At 50.7% G+C, this 20,659-nt stretch overlaps 1 long non-coding RNA gene across 1 annotated transcript; it reads right to left on the bottom strand.

Annotated features, from left to right (window-relative positions):
* Window positions 1–3,966: 3,966 nt before the first annotated feature.
* LOC144335070 (uncharacterized) lies at window positions 3,967–19,280 on the bottom strand. Its single transcript, XR_013405510.1, has 3 exons — window positions 18,876–19,280; window positions 15,638–16,322; window positions 3,967–4,144 (listed from the first exon to the last, which is right to left on the bottom strand). It is a non-coding gene; the product is annotated as an uncharacterized LOC144335070 (long non-coding RNA).
* Window positions 19,281–20,659: the final 1,379 nt, after the last annotated feature.

The raw sequence follows: 20,659 nt of genomic DNA on the forward strand, positions 1-20,659 counted from the left end.
AAAATAGGGATAATAATAGACCCACTTGCTAGGATTGCTACATGAGGACGACGAGCTGATCCACATAAAGCCTAGTGTCTGGCAAGTAAAGTTGGCCAGTAATGTCATCAACATTGTTATATAATGACAATTATTATCATTAATTTTATTGCCTAGTTGGTGTCCCAGCCTGAGCTGAAGCTCTGTCTCTTGGCCACCCTGTCCAGGAGGTTTTCTTGGGCCAAATCTTCTGCTTGGCTTGAAGCCAAACTGTGGCTCCCCAACCTCTGCATCCGGCCCCCTCCCCAGGGTGCTGGTTGGTCTCTCAGCTGCTGCAGCAATGTGCTTCACAGTGACAACACACCCACAGCTCCAGTGGCAGTTGATGGGTCCATGTGGCCAGAATCATGCCCGGAGAACAGCCTGGCAGGACGCACATGGCAAAGGGCTTGTCTGGGTCAGTGCTATGCTCTCTGTGCCAGGGAAAATCCAGCTCTTGGAGGGGATGAGAGCAGGGAGGCCTCCATGGTGGTGGAGTTAGGGGATGGGAGAGACAGGGAAGCAATGAGGGGCTTGCGCAGAAAATATTCTTTTACCCTAAGTACCCAGATGACAAGTGAGACCTGAAATGACCTTTGGCGGGGGCCGTGGCTCCTGGTGGACCCCAGCGTTCGATAGAGCAGGTGGCAGAGCCGTGGGAACCAGCTCTAGTGCATGGCAGTTTGTTGGTTTCATTGCCATTGCTGGGCCAGACGCACACTGAGGACCCCGGGATAAAGCGGTGCACAGTGAGGATGCTGGGGCCCAAGACCTCGTGGGCACAGGACCTAGGTGAAGACCCCAGGGCCCGTGAAGAGCAGAAATGGATTTCACTATAAGGGCTTCTTGTCATCCCCAGGGGTACATATTCTTCTGGCCACTCCTGCTGCTGGCAGCCTAGTCCTTGTCCCCGAGCCCAGCCTCCTCTGGGGAGTGCGTCTCAGCCCAGGTCCACATCCACCTTTCTGTCTCTTGCTTGCATCTTCAGTTCACACCTGGGGAGGGCCTGTTTGGGTGGAGCTCTGGCCGGGCTGTTGACTTCATCGGCTGCTGGATGGCCTCGCCAATGGCTGCCTGCAGCCAGGTGCCCATCCCTGCCCATCAGCTGTGGCCGGGGTGGTGGGAGCTGTGAGAGGAGCGTGTGGCTTGCACGTGAGGAGTGGCCGAGGGATTCTTCCCTCGGGGCAATGCATCTACCTGTGAATGGGGAGGGATCCCTTGTAGGGGCCCAGGCAGGTCCGCATTCTGGGCCTTGTCCAGTACACCTTCTGGCTTCCAACCAGCCAACCAGGCTCCTGGGGGACCCACCAACCCTCCCCTTTCTTCTCTGCTTCTCTCCTCACCTGGTAGACACACAGGTCTTCATTTTGGTTCTTATGTTGAAAGACAAACCCGTCCTTCCCTTCCCTTCCCTTCCCTTCCCTTCCCTTCCCTTCCCTTCCCTTCCCTTCCCTTCCCTTCCCTTCCCTTCCCTTCCCTTCCCTCCCCTCCCCTCCCCTCCCCTCCCCTCCCCTCCCCTCCCCTCCCCCTCCCCCTCCCCTCCCCTCCCCTCCCCCTCCCCTCCCCTCCCCTCCCCTCCCCTTCCTTCCCTTCCCCTCCCTTACTTCCTTCCTTCCTTCTTTCTTTTTTTCTCTCTGTCTCTCTTTCTTTTCTTTCTTTCTTGCACCTAGGCTGGAGTGCAGTGGCATGATCATAGCTCACTGCAGCCTCGACCTCTTAGGCTCAAGCGATCCTCCCACCTCAGCCTCCCAAGTAGCTAGGACCACAGACGTACACCACCATACCTGGCTTTTTTTTTTTTTTTTTTTAAACTTTTTGTGGAGACAAGATCTCCCTGTATTGCCCAGACTGGTCTCAGACTCCTAAGGCTCAGGCAATCCTCCTGCCTCAGCCTCCCAAAGTGCCGAGATTACAGGCATGAGCCACTGCACCCAGACTGAGACAACGATTTCTCTCCCAGTCTCTACCCCGTTGCACTGACAGTCAGTGGAGGGCTGCAGACCTTCACACGTGAGTCTCTGGCCCTGGGCCTCAGGCAGGGTTTGCTGGGTGTGTGTTTACCCAATAGTTGTGGGAAAGTGGGTGCTGACCTCACCGGGTGTGGAGGACAGGGTATTAGGTGGCTCCCACAAAACCCTCCCTCTTCCTCGGGCTATGTTGGCAGGAGCACATCTAACCCTGGCGACCCAGGGTCATAAGGGGGATGACTTAACTTCCTCGTGTGTCCTAAGTGGCTGCTGCGTATTTGTTGACTGTCTGAGTAAATGTGGTTAGTGGTGCACTCACTTCCTACCCCTTTTAGCTGGTGGGACTGGATAAAAACTTGTCCTCTGCGTAAAAGCTTTGCCTCTGGGTTTAGCCTGGCCTGGTTGAGTCTCAGTTGTTAAAATAACAACAGCAATATCAATAGCAATGAGAGCTTACATGTAACACCAGGTATGATTCCCTACCTGGACTATCTCAGTAATCCTAGAAGGAAGGTCTATTATCATGCCCATTTTAGAGATAGAAGAAGTGAGGCTCAGTATGGTGCTCGGCTAGGAAGCAGTAGTGCCTGGTGGTAACCAGGCGGGGGCTCAGGGCTTCTCTCCTTCCTGCTCCTCAGGTTAGTTGGCCTCTCCAGGACTCAGTTTCCCCTTGTCTGCAAGTGGGTTAAGAAGGTTTAATGTGACTGGGTGCGGTGGCTCACGCCTCTAATCCCAGCACTTTGGGAGGCAGAGGTGGGCGAATCATGAGGTCAAGAGATGGAGACCATCCTGGCCAAAATAGTGAAACCCTGTCTCTACTAAAAATACAAAAATTAGCCAGGTGTGGTGGCGCTCGCCTGTAGTCCCAGCTACTTAGGAGGCTGAGGGAGGAGAATCACTTGAACCTGGGAGGTGGAGGTTGCAGTGAGCCAAGATCGTGCCACTGCACTCCAGCGTGGTGACAGAGCCAGTCTCTGCCTAAAAAAAAAAAAAAAAAAAAAAAAAAATATTTAATGTGGCCGGGTGCGCTGGCTCACGCCTGTAATCCCTGCACTTTGGGAGGCCAAGGTGGGAGGATCATTTGAGGTCAGGAGTTTGAGACTGGCCTGGCCAGCACAGTGAAACCCTGTCTCTCCTGAAAATACAAGGCCAGAATGAAGAGGTGTGGTGGCAGGCACCTGCAATCCCAGCTACTCCGGAGACTGAGGCAGGAGAATCACTTGAACCCAGGAGGCGGAGGTTTCAGTGAGCTGAGATCGCATCACTGCACTCCAACCTGGACGACAGAGAAAGACTCCGTCTCAGAAAAAAAAAAAAGAGAAAGTTTAATGCATGAAGTGGTCACAGAAAATAAGCACTTTTCAAACAGTGAAACTCAGCCCCTAGTTTGGGATTATTATATTGGATGGAAAGGGGAGCTTTTTTTTTTTTTTTCTTTTCCTTGTTTAACATTTCCCATTTCACAGATGGAAGGAAGGGGATTTTTGCTGTTCTTTCTGCATTAAGTTGGGGTTTGTAGAGGTGACCTTTAAGACCAGTTTGCTCAAAATCAGCCTGTGACTTGGGCACCTCCCTCAAAGGCAGCTTCATCTTCCTTTGTTTTTTTTTTTGTTTGTTTGTTTGTTTGTTTGAGACGGAGTCTCGCTCTGTCCCCCAGGCTGGAGTGCAGTGGCCGGATCTCAGCTCACTGCAAGTTGCGCCTCCCGGGTTTACGTCATTCTCCTGCCTCAGCCTCCCGAGTAGCTGGGACTACAGGCGCCCACCACCTCGTCTGGCTAGTTTTTTGCACTTTTTAGTAGAGACGGGGTTCGCCGTGTTAGCCAGGATGGTCTCGATCTCCTGACCTCGTGATCCGCCCGTCTTGGCCTCCCAAAGTGCTGGGATTACAGGCTTGAGCCACCGCGCCCGGCCTTGTTTTGTTTTTGAGATGGGCTCTTGCCCTGTTGCCCAGGCTGGAGTGCAGTGGCTATTCACAGGCGTGATCATAGCTCACTGCAGCTCAAGCTTCTGGGTTGGAGCAATCCTCCTGCTTCCGCCTCCCGAGAGGCTGGGACTATAGGCCTGTGCCACCATGGCCGGCTAATTTTTTGTTTCTTTGTAGAGATGGGGTCTCGAACTCCTGGGCTCAAACAGTCTTTCTGCCTCAGCCTCCCAAAGTGCTGGGATTACAGGTGTGAGTCACTACTGCACCTGGCCCTAGAACATTTTATTACATAGTGAAAAGTAAATGACACTTGCCCATCTCTTTTTATAGAACTGTGCTGTCCAATATGGCAGCTACAAGCCAGGTGTGGTCACAGAGCACCCAAAATGTGGTGAGTCCAAATTGAGTACAACTGATACGTGCAGTGAGTGTAAAATCAACACCGGACCTTGAGACCTAATACGGAAAAAAAAGTTAAATATCTCACTAATAATTTGTCAATATTGGCAGAGCATGGGGGCTGACACCTGTAATCCCAACACTTTGGGAGGCTGAGGCAGACAGATTGCCTGAGCTCAGAAGTTTGAGACCAGCCTGGGCAACATGGTGAAACCCCGTCTTCACTAAAATACAAAAAATTAGCCAGGCATGGCGGTGAGTGCCTGTAGTCTCAGCTACTCAGGAGGCTGAGGCAGGAGAATCGCTTGAACCCGGGAGGCAGAAGTTGCAGTGAGCCGAGATCATGCCAGTGCACTCCAGTCTGCGTGACGGGAACGAGGCTCCATCTCAAAAAAAACAAAAAGAGTCATGGCCCCTCCGTGAATTCTCACACTTGAGACAGTTTATAGACCCAGGACCTCTTGAATGAAGAGGAGGCCAGGTCCCCTTGGCGAAGGACTTTGGTATGCTACTGAAAATTTATACTCTCAATCTTTCTCCCAACCTTCCCCCAAAGAGACCTTTACCAGGGTAACTGCACTGGGAAAGGAAATAATCAGATATCTCAGGGACTACTGGACGCTGGCTCTGAACTGATACTGACACCAGGAGACCTCACCTGTCACCGTGGCCCTCTAGTCAAAGCAGGGGCTTCTGATGGTCACGTGACCCACGGGTTTTCACTCAGTTCCTTCTCACAGTGGGTCCAGTGGATCCAGTGGGTCCCCGAGCCCATCCTGCGGCTATTTTCCCAGCTCCAGGTGCATAATTGGAACAGACATACGAGTAGCTGGCAGAATCCCACACTAATTTCCTGATGGTGGGAAAAGTTGAGTGGAAGCCGTGAGAACTGCCTCTACCTAGGAAATCAGAGACAGCACTTTATTCCTGGATGGACTGCAGCGATGAATGCCACCATCAAGGACAGGAAAGATGCAGGGTTGAAGATTCTCCCGCATCCCCGTTCAACCCTCTTATTTGTCCTGTGCAGAAAACAGAAGGATCTTGGAGAATGACAGTGGATTATGATACACTTAAACAGGTGATAACTCCAATTGCAGCTGCTGGTACCAGCCCAACCTGATGACACTATTCTGATTGGACATCGTGAGCAAGAAGTATTGGTAGCAATAAGTACTCTAGGTTGGGCGCAGTGGCTCACACCTGTAATCCCAGCACTTTGGGAGGCCGAAGCAGGTGGATCACCTGAGGTCAGGAGTTTGAGACCAGCCTGGCCAACAGGGTGAAACCCTGTCTCTACTGAAAATACAAAAATTAGCTGGGCGTGGTGGCTCGTGCCTGTAGTCCCAGCTACTTGGGAGGCTGAGGCAGGAGAATTGTTTGAACCCGGGAGGCAGAGCTTGCAGTGAGCCGAGATCACGCCATTGCACTCCAGCCTGGCAACAGAGCGAGATTCCGTCTCGGAAAAAAACCGACAAACAAAAACAAAACAAAACAAATTAGCTGGGTGTGGTGGCACACTCCTATAGTCCCAGCTACTCGGGAGGCTGAGGCAGGAGAATTGCTTGAACCTGGGAGTCAGAGGTTGCGGTGAGCCGAGATCGGGCCGCTGCACTCCTGCTTGGATGACAGAGCGAGATTCCATCTCAAAAAAAAAAAAAAAAGAAGATAATCTAGACTTGTTGGTAAGACATTTGCATGTCAAGGTTAGAAATAAATATGAGTAAAATTCAGAGGAGTTCTATATCAGTGAAATTTCTAGGAGTCCAGTGGTGTGGGGCCTGTCCAGCTATCTCTTTTAAGGTGAAAGATAAATTGTTGCTTGGCCTCTCCTACAAGCAAAAAAGAGGCACAATGTCCAGTGGGCATCCTTGGATTGTGGAGGCCACATATTCCTTATCTGGGTGTGTTAGTTACTCCAGCCCATTTACCCAGTGACCTAAAAAACTACTAGTTTGGGTAAGGTTCAGAACAGGGCCTCAGTAGAGACTGAACACCTAACCATGGACAACCAAATTACCATGTGACGTGAGCTTCTCATCATGAACTGGGTGCGATTTGACCACCAAGCCATAAAGTTGGGTGTGCACAGCAGCACCCCATCATCATGCAGAAGCAGTAGACACATGGCCAGGCCAGAGCAGGCCCTGAAGGCACAAGTAAGTGACATGAAGTGGCCCAAATACTAAGCGTCCCCTCTCCTGCCACCCTGCCTTCTCTCTTCAAGCATCCACGGCTCACAGGGAGTTCCCTGCTATCAGGTGGCCGAGGAAGAGGAGACTCGGGCCTGGTTTACGAATGATTCCTCAGGATATGTGGGCATCCTCTGGAGGTGGACAACCGCAGCACTGTAGCTCCCCTCAGGGACACCCCTGAGGGACAGTGGGGAAGAGCAATCCTCCCAGCGGGCGGAAACTTGAGCAGTGTACCTAGTTGTGCACTTTTCTTTTCTTTTCTTTTTTTTTTTTTTGAGACGGAGTCTCACTCTTTTGCCCAGGCTGGAGTGCAGTGGCACCATCTCGGCTCACTGCAAGCTCCGCCTCCCGGGTTCACGCCATTCTCCTGCCTCTAACTGGGACTACAGGCGCCCACCACCACGCCCGGCTAATATTTTGTAGTTTTAGTAGAGACAGGCTTTCACCGTGTTAGCCAGGATGGTCTCGAACTCCTGACCTCATGATCCGCCCGCCTTGGCCTCCCAAAGTGCCGGGATTATGGGCATGAGTCACTGCGCCTGGCCTCCTTAAGCCACCTCTTAGTATCACCATGTCCTGTGGAAAATGACAATAACCAAATCTAGATCAGACTATGAATGGCCCAGACTCTTCAGGAATGAAGGTTTGGGTCACTCCACCCAGATAAAGAACCACGACTTGGCTGGGCGTGGTGGCTCACGCCTGAAATTCCAGCAGTTTGGGGGCTGAGGCGGGTGCATCACACGAGGTCAGGAGTTTGAGACCAGCCTGGCCAACATGGCGAAACCCCACCTCTACCAAAAATACAAAAACTGCGTGCCTGTGGTCCCAGCTACTTGGGAGACTGAGGTGGCAGGATCACTTGAGCCCAGGAAGTCGAGGCTGAATTGAGCCAAAATCGTACCACTGCCCTCCAGCTTGGGTGACAAAAAACACCCAAAACATGACCAGCTGAGGTGCTTGCTGAAGGCAAAGGCTGTACAGACCCAGTAGTGGAAGAAGGTGATTATAAATACCAGCTATAACCACGTGATCAGCCACAGAAACAGAGACTGTGATTGTCATTAGTTTCTCCTCCTTATTTTTCTATGCATGTGTGTCTGTGTGTGTGTGTGTATATATATATGTGTATATATATATATATATATATCTTTGTTTCCTTTCCTCTCTTACTCTCTTATCATGTAACGTAAGATGTATCATAGTATTTAAGCTATGGGATGTCAAGGAGAAGCGTAAACATCACTTTTCTCTTCTTCTTCTTTTTTTTTTTTTTTTTTTTTTTTTTGAGACGGAGTTTCGCTCTGCCGCCCAGGCTGGAGTGCAGTGGCCGGATCTCAGCTCACCGCAAGCTCCGCCTCCCGGGTTTACGCCATTCTCCTGCCTCAGCCTCCCGTGTAGCCGGGACTACAGGCGCCCGCCACCGCACCTGGCTAGTTTTTTGTATTTTTTAGTAGAGACGGGGTTTCACCGTGTTAACCAGGATGGTCTCGATCTCCTGACCTTGTGATCCGCCTGTCTCGGCCTCCCAAAGTGCAGGGATTACAGGCTTGAGCCACCGCGCCCGGCCACTTTTCTCTTCTTCTTACCTCCTCTTCTGGGGAAGGGATGTGTGTGGTTTTGGTGTATGCAGGAGAGTTGCATCGTGTTAGGTGGAATTATGACTTTGCTTTGTCTTTACTTGGAGATTAAGTACGGTTTAGGAAATGTCTACGGGGTACCTAGTTGGCAAGGGGTGAACTTGTAACGGTTAGTCTTTTGGGTCAGTTTCACTGGCCAAAGGTGCCCAGATTACACATTGTCTCTGGGTATGTCTGTGAGGCTGTGACTGGCATGTGAATCCACAGACACAATAGAGTGCGCTCCCCAGTGGTGGTGGGCATCGTCTAATCTGTTACGGGCTTGAATAAAACAAAACGCAGGTTGGGTGCGGTGGCTCATGCCTGTAATCCCAGCACTTTGGGAAGCTGAGGCAGGTGGATCACTTGAGGTCAGAAGTTCAAGACCAGCCTTGCCAACATGGTGAAACCCTGTCTCTACTAAAATACAAAAAAATTAGCCAGATGTGATGGTGCACGCTTGTAGTGCCAGCTGCTCAGGAGGCTGAGGCACAAGAATTGCTTGAGCCGGGGAGGCAGAGCTTGCAGTGAGCAGAGACCGCACCACTGCACTCCAACTTGGGCTACAGAGTGAAACTTTGTCTCAAAAAAGATACATTAAAAAAAAATACAATAAATAAATAAAATACAAAAACTAGCCGGGCATGGCGAAGGGCGCCTGTAATCCCAGCTACTCAGGAGGCTGAGGCAGGAGAATCACTTGAACCTGGGAGGTGGAGGTTGCAGTGAGCTGAGATTGCACCAGGGCAGTCCAGCCTGGGAGACAGAGTGAGATTCTGTCTCAAATAATAATAATAATAATAATAAGGCAGAGGAAGAAGGAATTTGCCCCTTTTTTCTTGCCTGCCTGCTTGAGCTGAGACATCTCCTCTCATCTTCTGCCCTTGGACTGAAATTTATACCACTGGCTTCCTGGTTCTCAGGCCTCTGGACTCTGAACTGCACCACCAGCTCTCCTGGGTCTCCAGCGTGCAGACAGCAGTTAATGGTACTTCTCAGCCGCCATAATCACATGAGCCAATTATATGGCATAGTACATCTATCTATCTATCTATCTATCTATCTATCTATCTATCTATCTGTCTGTCTGTCTGTCTGTCTGTCTGTCTGTCTATCTATCTATCTATCTAATCGATCTGCATTTCCCTGAGACAGGGAAATGCAGGAGGTTGTCACCCAGGAGGCTGGAGTGCAGCAGTGCAATCACTGCTGCACTGCAGCCTCAACCTTCTGGGCTCAAGTGATCCTCCCATCTCAGCTTCCTGAGTAGCCGGGAACACAGGTGTGAGCCACCACGCCTGGCTAATTTTAAAAAATTTGATTTTAGAAATGAGGTCTCATTATGTTGCCCAGGCTGGTCTTGAACTCCTGGTCTTTAGCAATCCTCCTCCCTCAGCCTCCCAAAGTGCTGGGATTATAGATGTGGGCTGCCATGTCTGGTTCCTGTTTTTATATAAAAGGATATATTTATGGTCATGTGCCTCATGATGGCATTTTGGTTAACAGCTGACTGCATATACAGTGGTGATCCCATAGATTATAATGGACCTGAAGAATTCCTATCACCTAGGGATGTCTTAGCCATTGTACCACTATAAGGTTTATTTAAAAAAAAAAAACAAAAAAACTTGGCATAGTGGCTTATGCACTTTGGGAGGCCAAGGCAGGAGGATCAATTGAGCCCAGGAGTTGAGGCTGCAGTGTGCCACGATCCCAGCACTGCACTCCAGACTGCGTGACAGCGTTGTCTCAGGGAAAAAAAAAAAAAAAAAAAAAAGGATAACTGTAAAACAACTTCAATTAGGTCCTTCAGGGAGGTTTTCAGAAGAAACATTGTCATCATAGGAGATGACAGTTCCATGCATGTTGTTGCCCCTGAAGGCCTTCCAGTGGGACAAGATGTGGAGGTGGAAGACAGTGATATTGGTGATTCTGCCCTGTGTAGGCCCAGGCTAACATGTGTGTTTGTGTCTTCATTTTTAAGAAAAAAGTTTAAAAATTAAAAAACAGGCCAGGCGCAGTAACTCATTCCTGTAATCCCAGAACTTTGGGAGGCCGAGGCGGGAGGACCACGAGGTCAGGAGTTCGAGACCAGCCTGCCCAACATGGTGAAACCTGTCTCTACTAAAAATACAAAAATTAACTGGGCGTAGTGGCACATGCCTGTAGTCCCAGCTACTCGGGAGGCTGAGGCAGGAGAATCACATGAACCTGGAAGGCAGAGCTTGCAGTCAGCCGCAATCACGCCACTGCATTCTAGCCTGGCGAGAGAGTGAGACTCTGTCTCAAAAAAAAAAAAAAAAAAAAAAAATTGCGTCCGGGCCTGATGGCTCATGCCTGTAATCCTAGCACTTTGGGAGACCGAGGCAGGCAGATACCTTAAGGCCAGGAGTTTGAGACCAGCCTGGCCAACATGACGAAACCCCATCTCTACTAAAAATGCCAAAATTGGCCGGGTGCGGTGGCTCAAGCCTGTAATCCCAGCACTTTGGGAGGCCGAGGCGGGTGGATCACAAGGTCAGGAGATCGAGACCATCCTGGCTAACATGGTGAAACCCCGTCTCTACTAAAAATATAAAAAACTAGCCGGGCGTGGTGGCGGGCGCCTGTAGTCCCAGCTACTCGGAGGCTGAGGCGGGAGAATAGCGTGAACCCGGGAGGTGGAGCTTGCAGTGAGCCGAGATCGTGCCACTGCACTCCAGCCTGGGCCACAGAGCCAGACTCTGTCTCAAAAAAAAAAAAAAAAATGCCAAAATTATATGGGTGTGGTGTGGGTGCCTGTAATCCCAGCTACTTGGGAGACTGAGGCATGAGAATTGCTTGAACCCTGGAGGCGGTGGCTGCAGTGAGCTGAGATTTCGCTACTGCACTCCAGCCTGGATGACAGAGCTAGATTTTGTCTCAGAAAAAAAAAAAAAAAAAAATTGTATGTTGCTTGGCTGGGGTGAAGCACAAAAGAATGCTAGCTGCTATTTACTGCTCATGTTATTATTCATAATAACATGTTGGCATTCACTATATCATGAGAGGCCCTATCAAGCTGATTGTGTCTTCAGCTATCTCTGATGTTATCCTTGTGTGGGTTTTGATTAGGACGTGCCTTCCTTACTGGCCCTATGTTGAGTCATCCTGAGCTTGAAACCTGGGCCGGCTTCCTGCAGTCACACAGGGCCCTGCATGAAGAAGGACCCCCCAAGGCTTGCTTTAATGTTTTCTGTCGCTGTCTTGAAATTCTTAATAATTTTTGAACAAGCGGCTTTGCATTTTCATTTTGCACTGGACTTCACAAATGATGTGGCCAGACCTGCTCGGAGTCACAATTCTTCCTGTGCTTATAGCAGTGAGGGGGGCCCCGTGAAGGATGGAGGCTCCCGATAGTCTGAGCTGAGTCAGCAGCACATGGGATAAGGCCCGTCTAAGAAGGACCTTTACAAACTGCAACCAACTGGTGGTTACAGGGGCTGGAAAACCTGAGATGCAAGGATGAGCTCACGGGGCAGCGCTTGTTTTGCCTGGAAGACAAGATTTGGGGTGAACTGGGTGATGTCCTTCAATTTCTGAAGGGCAGTGGAGAGGAAAAGCAAGCGTGTGTGTGTGTGTGTGTGTGTGTGTGTGTACATGTGTGGCCCTAAAAGGCAGATCCAGCTCACTATAAAGAAAGAATCTTGAAGAATTTTGAACAAGGAAAGTTGTGCAAGAAGGGAACAGCTGGCCTGAACTCAAACCTCAGCTCTCTCAGCTCTGGCTGGGGTTCAAGATAATGGGCTCTGGCTGGAGCCAGCCACATCTCTGTCCAGATCTGTTATCTTAGATAAGGTCATTCACTGACTTGATCCTTTATCTCCCTCTGTAACAGGGGCCTGATAATGCTGCACAGTACAGGGTGATGATGCTGGTATAAAATAGAAAGCACCTGGCTGGGCGCGGTGGCTCACGCCTGTAATCCCAGCACTTTGGGAGGCCGAAGCGGGTGGATCACCTGAGGTCAGGTGTTCGGGACCAGCTTGGCGAACATGGTGAGACCCCATCTCTACTAAAAATGCAAAAATCAGCCAGTGTAGTGGTAGGCGCCTGTAATCCCAGCTACTGAGGGGGCTGAGGCAGGAGAATTGCTTGAACCTGGGAGGCAGAGGTTGCAATGAGCTGAGATAGCACCACTGCACTCCAGCCTGGGTGACAGAGCAAGACTCCACCTCAAAAAAAAAAAAAATATATATATATATATATGTATATATATATGGCACCTAAAGGGTGTTTGACCATTAGGAGGTGCCTAACAAATGACACCATTGTTTGCTGATTTTTTTTTTTTTTTGGTTGTTTGTTTTGTTTTGTTTTGTTTTAACAAAGTTTCACTCTTGTCGCCCAGGCTGGAGTGCTATGGTGCAATCGTGGCTCACTGCAATCTCCGCCTCCCAGGTTCAAGCGATTCTCCTGCCTCAGACTCCCAAGTAACTGGGATTACAGGCACCTGCCACCATGCCCAGCTAATTTTTGTATTTTTAATAGAGATGGGGGTTTCGCCACGTTAGCCAGGTTGGTCTCGAACTCCTGACCTCAGGCAATCCGCCTGCTTTGGCCTCCCAAAGTGCTGGGGTTACAGGCATGAGCCACCACGCCCAGCCATTTGCTGTTGTTATTACTATTACTATAATGAGTTCCCGGTGCCTGGCAAAGTTGCAGCTGAGATGAAACTCAGGAAGTTGCAGAGATGGCTCTCGTATCAGAAGTGAAAGAAGACGCACACATTTCCCTCTTGACAATTGCAGCATCTGGCATATTTGGATGATTAGTAAAAACCAGTTGGTCAGGCGTGATGACTCACTCCTGTAATCGCAGCACTTTGGGAGGCCGAGGTGGGCGGATCACTTGCGGTCAGGAGTTCAAGACCAGCCTGGCCAACATGGTGAAACCGCGTCTCTACTAAACATGCAAAAACATTAGCCTGGCATGGTGGTGCACACCTGTAATCCCAGCTACTCGGGAGGCTGAGGGAGGAGAAGTGCTTGAACCTGAGCCAAGATTGTGCCACTGCACTCCAGCCTCCAGCCAGGGCAACAGAGCAAGACTCCATCTCAAAAGTAAATAAATAAATAAATAAATAAATAAACAAACAACAAAAACAAAAACAGAAAAAAACACAAACCAGTCATAAAGTGCTGTCCCGTGAGAAAGGCCCTCAGGGAAAGGGGTGGTACTTCTTGCGGAATGGAGGTTGTTTTGGGGCTTGGAGACTACTCAGAAAGTGGAAGTGGTTTGAAAACTCCAGCCAACTTCCCGGGAGCTAATCACTGGTGGAATCCAATCCGAGGAAGGCAGAGCTCCCCACAGGGCTCCTAGGAAATGGGTCCCTGATGTGTCTGAGACCTGCACACAGGAATTGCCCATCTCCTCTGCAACCCGTGGGAACTGGCATCCATGGGCCGTGTGCGTGTGAGCATGAGACTGTATGTGCCTAGTTAATGCATGGACAGTCGGGCATGGGAGGGTTGTGGCTCCCTCTGACTCCAGAGCCTCTGCCTCGAGCCACACTCAGGGTGACAGCAGCTTCCCTGGAAATGGAAGTGGTTTGTGCTGAGACAAACATTTCTCCTTTTCCTCCTCCCCCATCTGCCTCTCCTGGGAGTTGGGTCCTGTCCCGGAGCTGCAGCCAGGAAATGCTCCTTGTGTGTCCACAGCCCTGCACATCAGCATTGGGATCAGAGGCCCAGAGTCCAAGGAGCAGCAGATGGATTCCGTCAGGGGCTGCTGGACCGTGGTCAGAGCTCAGGCAGCCACAAGTGTGTTTGTCTCTCCAGAGACAGAAGGAGGGCACGGCACCACAATCGGCTCCAGGAATTCCCCCGCATTTAACGCACACGTTCAGGCCGTCTGCCTTTCCACAAATATTTACCAAGCACAACTCTGGGCGCACACTGTGCTAGGCACTGTAAATTCAGCCACGAACAAGACAGAAGCTTAGCTTAGTTTTACTTTTTTCTTACCGTAAAACTAACCATCTTCAAGTGTGCAATTCCGTGTCATTGGTACAGTCACAATATTTTGCAACCATCTTTACCATCCATTTCCAGAACATTTTCATCATCCCAGAAGAAAACTTTATACGCATGACGTAGTCATTCCCATTTCCCCACCCTGCCTACCCCCTGGCAACCACAAATCTGCTTTCTCTGTATATATAGATTTGCCCATTCTGGACATTTTATATACGTGGAATCATCACAAAACATGTGACTGTGCACCTGTAGTCCCAGTTACTCCAGGCTGAGGCAGGAGAATCGCTTGAACCCGGGAAGTGGAGGTTGCAGTGAGCTGAGGTGGTGCCACTGCACTCCAGCCTGGGCAACAGAGTGAGGCTCCATCTCAAAAAAAAAAAGTGACCTTTTATGTCTGGCTACTCTCCCTTCACATCAGGTTCATCCACGTCACAGCATGAGTCAGGATTTCATTTCTTTTTATGGCTGAGTAATATTCCATTGCAAGGATACCCAGTCTTTTCTTTCCTTTCCGGTTTTGTTTTGTTTTGTTTTGTTTTGAATACAGAGTTTCATTCTTGTCACCCAGGCTGGAGTGCAATGGTGTGAGCTCAGTTCACTGCAACCTCTGCCTTCCGGGTTCAAGTGATTCTCCTGCCTCAGCCTCCCGAGTAGCTGGAATTACAGGCACCCGCCACCATGCCTGGCTAATTTTTTTTTGTATTTTTAGTAGAGACGGGGTTTCACCATGTTGGCCAGGCTGGTCTTGAACTCCTGACCTCGTGATCTGCCTGCCTCGGCCTCCCAAAGTGCTGGGATTTCAGGCGTGAGCCACCGCATCCGGCCCATTTTGTTTTGTTTTGTTTTTGTTTGTTTGTTTGTTTTTGAGACAGAGTCTCACTCTTTCACCCAGGCAGTGGCAGAATCACGGATGGCTCATTACAGCCTTGAACACCTGGGGTCAAGTGTAGCTGGGACTACAGGTGCACCACCATGGCTGGCTATTTTTTGTTTTTGTTTTTTCGTAGAGACAGGGTCTCACTGTGTTACCCAGGCTGGTCTCACACTTCCGCACTCAAGCGACCCTCCTGCCCTGGCCTCCCAAAGTGTTGGAATGACAGGTGTGAGCCACCATGCCTAGCCCTCCAATCTTTTCTGACCACTGGAATTTTCTTATCACTGGAGCAGTCCTGCTTTTCCACATTTCTAAGAGGGGAAGAGCTCACTTTCAGTTTCCTGACTCAGGGAAGCACAAAGTTAGAGAACGGAGGAACCCTGAAATTGCATATGGAAGGCTGGGTAGCAGGCCAGGTGCGGTGGCTCACGCCTGTAATCCCAGCACTTTGGGAGGCCGAGGCGGGCAGATCACAAGGTCAGGAGATCGAGACCATCCTGGCTAACATGGTGAAACCCCGTCTCTACTAAAAATACACAAAATTATGGAGGGCACCTGTAATCCCAGCCTCTAGGGAGGCTGAGGCAGGAGAATGGCATTAACCGAGGAGACGGTGGAGCTTGCAGTGAGCGGAGAGCGCGCCACTGCACTCCAGCCTGGGCGACAGAGCCAGACTCTGTCTCAAAAAAAAAAAAAAAAAAATTAGCTGGGTGTGGTGGTGGGCGCCTGTAGTCCCAGCTACTCGGGAAGCTGAGGCAGGAGAACAACGTGAACCCGGGAGGCGGAGCTTGCAGTGAGCTGAGATCACACCACTGCACTCCAGCCTGGGCGAGAGAGTGAGACTCTCTCTCAAAAAAAAAAAGAAAGAAAGAAAGGCTGAGTAGTAAAGTTAGCTGTCTCTTGAGAGCTTACCAGGTGGGCACGAGCCCACAGCCCCACAGCTAGAACAGGGCTGGCTGTGTGACGAGAACGTCCTCCACTACCAAAGGCCAGCTCTGGGGTCAGGTTAAGGACAACCTCTAACTCAGGACTCAGGCTCCACATCTCTAAAACGGGCCTCCTAAGCATTCCTCCCTGAAATCTGATGACCTCTGTGATTAGCCCAGTGTCGAGTGAGAGGACAATGCCCAGTGACCCTGTGGCCATCACCCATCTGACTGCTGTCCTTAAGCAGGGTGGCATCACCCCTGAAAGCCATCTTGGCTATCTCAGGAATGAACTCCAGGGGCCGGGCTGGGCTTGGCAGCCAGGCAGGCAGCTCCCAATCAGAGGTTCCCTAACAGGGAGCTTCTAGGCCTAACCACCCATACTTGTCAATAAATATCAGCTGCTGTGTGCTTCACTCCTGGATGGGTGTTCGTGTGTCAACGTGCAAACTAAATTTAAAATGCACGGTCGGCCGGGCGCGGTGGCTCAAGCCTGTAATCCCAGCACTTTGGGAGGCCGAGACGGGCGGATCACGAGGTCAGGAGATCGAGACCATCCTGGCTAACACGGTGAAACCCCGTCTCTACTAAAAAATACAAAAAACTAGCCGGGTGAGGTGGCGGGCGCCTGTAGTCCCAGCTACTCGGGAGGCTGAGGCAGGAGAATGGCGGGAACCCGGGAGGCGGAGCTTGCAGTGAGCCGAGATCCGGCCACTGCACTCCAACCTTGGCGACAGAGCGAGACTCTGTCTCAAAAAAATAAATAAATAAATAAATAATAAATAAATAAATAAATAAATAAAATGCACGGTCTTTTCCAGTCCAAACGGAATGGTTACCAAAGGTGGGTGTGTTGGGGTAATGCCTCAGTGGCCTTGTTCCAATCCCAGCCTGCCCAGCACCCAGTCCCTCTCGGAGACCAGCCTGCCCAGCACCCAGCCCCTCTCGGGGACCAGCCGGCCCAGCACCCAGCCCCTCTCGGGGACCAGCCGGCCCAGCACCCAGCCCCTCTCGGGGACCAGCCGGCCCAGCACCCAGCCCCTCTCGGGGACCAGCCGGCCCAGCACCCAGCCCCTCTCGGGGACCAGCCGGCCCAGCACCCAGCCCCTCTCGGGGACCAGCCGGCCCAGCACCCAGCCCCTCTCGGGGACCAGCCGGCCCAGCACCCAGCCCCTCTCGGGGACCAGCCGGCCCAGCACCCAGCCCCTCTCGGGGACCAGCCTGCCCAGCACCCAGCCCCTCTCGGGGACTAGCTGGCCCAGCACCCAGCCCCTCTTGGAGACACACAGGCCTGTCTCTGGCTCTCTCCCCATCAGAAGACAGGCAGCCAAGCCCCCCCGGAGTGTTCTGGGAAGCAGGCGGGCAGGAGTCAGGACCCAGGGCCAAGCTTCAGGACACAGAGCCAAGCTCTTGGAAGAGAAGTGGAGGTTTTCACTCATTTCAGTGTAGACTTTTTTGTTTATACGGGAGAGAAATCCAAAACAAATTATTAGCTTAGTTCAATTTAACAAATTGTGGTTGTGGCTGTATATCAGGCACGATACTGGTACCTGTAGTTCATTGATGAACCGAGAGCCCTGCCTCAGGAGGACAGATGTTAGGCAGTAGGGATAATAAGTTAGATGGTGTGAGGCTGGGCGTGGTGGCTCATGCCTGTAATCCTAGCACTTTGTGAGGTCAAGGCAGGCAGATCACCGGAGGTCAGGAGTTTAAGACCAGCCTGACCAACATGGTGAAAGCCCGTCTCTACTAAAAAGTACAAAAATTAGCCGGGCATGGCCAGGCACGGTGGTTCACACCTGTAATCTCAGCGTTTTGGGAGGCCGAGGCAGGTGGATCACCTGATGTCAGGAGTTCGAGACCAGCCTGGCCAATATGGTGAAACTCCGTCTCTACTAAAAAATACAAAATTAGCTAGGCATGGTGGTGCGTGCCTGTAATCCCAACTACTTGGGAGGCTGAGGCAGGAGAATCACTTAAACCCAGAAGGCGGAGGTTGCAGTGAGTTAAGATCAGGCCACCGTACTCCAGCCTGGGTGACAGACCAAGACTGAAGAAAGAAAAGGAAAGAAGGAAGGAAGGAAAGAAGGAAGGAAGGAAGAAAAGAAGGAAAGAAAGAAAACTAGGGTATGGTGGTGGGTGCTACTTAGGAGGCTGAGGCAGGAGAATCGCTTGACCCCAGGAGGCAGAGGTTGCAGTGAACCTAGATGATCGCGCCACTGTACTCCAGCCTGAGCGACAGAGCAAGACTCCATCTCAAAAAAAAAAAGTTAGATAGTGTGTTATCAGGTGATATACGCTATGGAAAGAAAAGTAGAGGCAGGGAAGTGGCCTCAGGAATGGGGAAGGCAGGGCAGACTGCAGAACAGATAAGGTGGCCAGGGTGAGCCTTATGGAGAAGGTAAGATTCAAACCACAGTTTGAAGGAAATGAGATGTCAGCCTCATGGAAACCTAGGGGAGAATTCCAGGCAGAGAGATCCGCCATAGCAAGGGCCCAGAGGCAGGACTGTGTCTGACAGATTCGAGACCAGGACAGAAGGCAGTGTGGCTGGGCTGAGTAAGGAGGGCAGAAGAAAATAGTAGTTCCAAGAGAAATGGGGAGCAGACAGGACAGGACCATGAGATGTTGTCCAGACGTTGGCTTTTATTTATTTATTTATTTACTTATTTATTTATTTATTTAGAGACGGTGGAGTCTCACTCTGTCGCCAGGCTGGAGTGCAGTGGCGTGATCTCAGCTCACTGCAACCTCCGCCTCCCAGGTTCAAGAGATTTTCCTGCCTTAGCCTCCCAAGTAGCTGGGACTACAGGCTGGCGCCACCACACCCAGCTAATTTTTTATATTTTTAGTAGAGACAGAGTTTCACCATGTTAGCCAGGATGGTCTCAATCTCTTGACCTCATGATCCTCTTACCTCGGCCTCCCAAAGTGCTGGGATTACAGGAGTGAGCCACTGTGCCCGTCCCAGATAGCTTTACTCTGAGTAAGATTGGGAGCCACTGTGGTATTTGCTGAAAAGGAAGGAAGTGATTTGACTTTTTTTTTTTAAGTAAAAATGAAAAATCCTAGATTTCTAGGTTGAGCTGAGTCAGAGGCAGGTGGATCACCTGAGGTCAGGAGTTTGACACCAGCCTGACCAACATGGTGAAACCCCATCTCTACTAAAAATACAAAAATTAGCTGGGCGTGGTGGCGCATGCCTGTAATCCCAGCTACTCTGGAGGCTGAGGCAGGAGAATCACTTGAACCCAGGAGGCGGAGTTTTCCGTGAGCCGAGATCAGGCTACTGCACTCCAGCCTGGGCAACAAGAGCGAAACTCTGTCTCAAAAAAATAAAATAAAAAAAATAAAAATCACTGTGTATTTATTTCCCCATCACTGGCTACAGAAAGCCTAGCAATACTCCCAAAGGTCAGGAACCAGCAGCCAAGGTGGGGCCACTTCCTCCTCTCTCTAAGCCTCCTCTGATGTTAGGGACAATCAGCCAGCGTGAAGAGCTTAGTTTCTGATCCTCAGGAAATGCCAAGGAGGGCGATGGACTAAGTCACAGGATGGCTTTCAACAGAGCAGTGCCTCTGAGCAGCGCCTCTGCTCAGGGTTTCGAGTGGGGATAGGAACAACTTTCACTTTCATGGCTCAAAAAATATATAGTAAAGTAAAAAGGTTTGAAGATACATTCAGTGATTTTTTTTTTTCTGTTTTTGAGACAGAGTCTTGCTCTGTCGTCCGGGCTGGAGTGCAGTGGTGCAGTCCTGGCTCAGTGCAACCTCCGCCTCCCAGGTTCAAGTGATTTTCCTGCCTCAGCCTCTTGAGTAGCTGGGATTATAGGCACACGCCACCACGCCCAGCTAATTTTTGTATTTTTAGTAGAGACAGGGTTTCACTGTGTTGGCAAGGCTGTTCTCAAACTCCTGACCTCAAGTGATCCACCTGCCTCAGCCTTGCAAAGTACTGGGATTACAGGCATGAGCCACCGGGCCCAGCCCATCTCATGACTTTTGACATATGGGTAATCACTACCCAGGACAAGATATAAAATATTTCCAGGGGCTTCTCTTGTCCTCATTGCTGTGAGCACACTGCTGTAGTTCCCGTGGGCCTCAGGACCAGGCCACAGAGAGTGTCCCTCAGCCCCCAGCACCGTGCACACACCATCTCCTGTCCCCCACCCTCTGCAAGGCAGGGGACACCAAGCCCGTCTTACAGGCAAAGAAATGGAAGCTCAGAGAGAAGTGACACCACCATCACTGTCACCCCCAGCAGCCACCACAGCAGCTTCCATTGGCCAAGGGCAGCTTCAGGGAGATTCTTGGTGAAAGATCAGAGATTTTGTCCTCCTTGGCAGGCCCTGGCTTAGCGGGTCCGTTTCAGCAGACAGTGAGAAGATTCCTATCTTGAGATCACGTCCATCAGTCGTACAAATTCCCCCACACAGTCTCTCTTATTTTCGGCTCAGGGTAGCAGGAAGTGATTGTCTGTTCTTTGCCCTAAGCTGGTTTTCCCAGCCTCTGCTTTCTATCTTGTTATTTCTTTTTTTTTTTTTGAGACAGTCTCCCTCTGTCACCCAGGCTGGAGTGCGGTGGCCGGATCTCAGTTCACTGCAAGCTCTGCCTCCCGGGTTTACGCCATTCTCCTGCCTCAGCCTCCCAAGTAGCTGGGACTACAGGTGCCCGCCACCACGCCCGGCTAGTTTTTTTTGTATTTTTTTTCTAGTAGAGACGGGGTTTCACCATGTTAG

Source organism: Macaca mulatta, chromosome 15, assembly GCF_049350105.2.
Source record: "Macaca mulatta isolate MMU2019108-1 chromosome 15, T2T-MMU8v2.0, whole genome shotgun sequence".
In the NCBI taxonomy this organism is placed as follows: Eukaryota; Metazoa; Chordata; class Mammalia; order Primates; family Cercopithecidae; genus Macaca; species Macaca mulatta.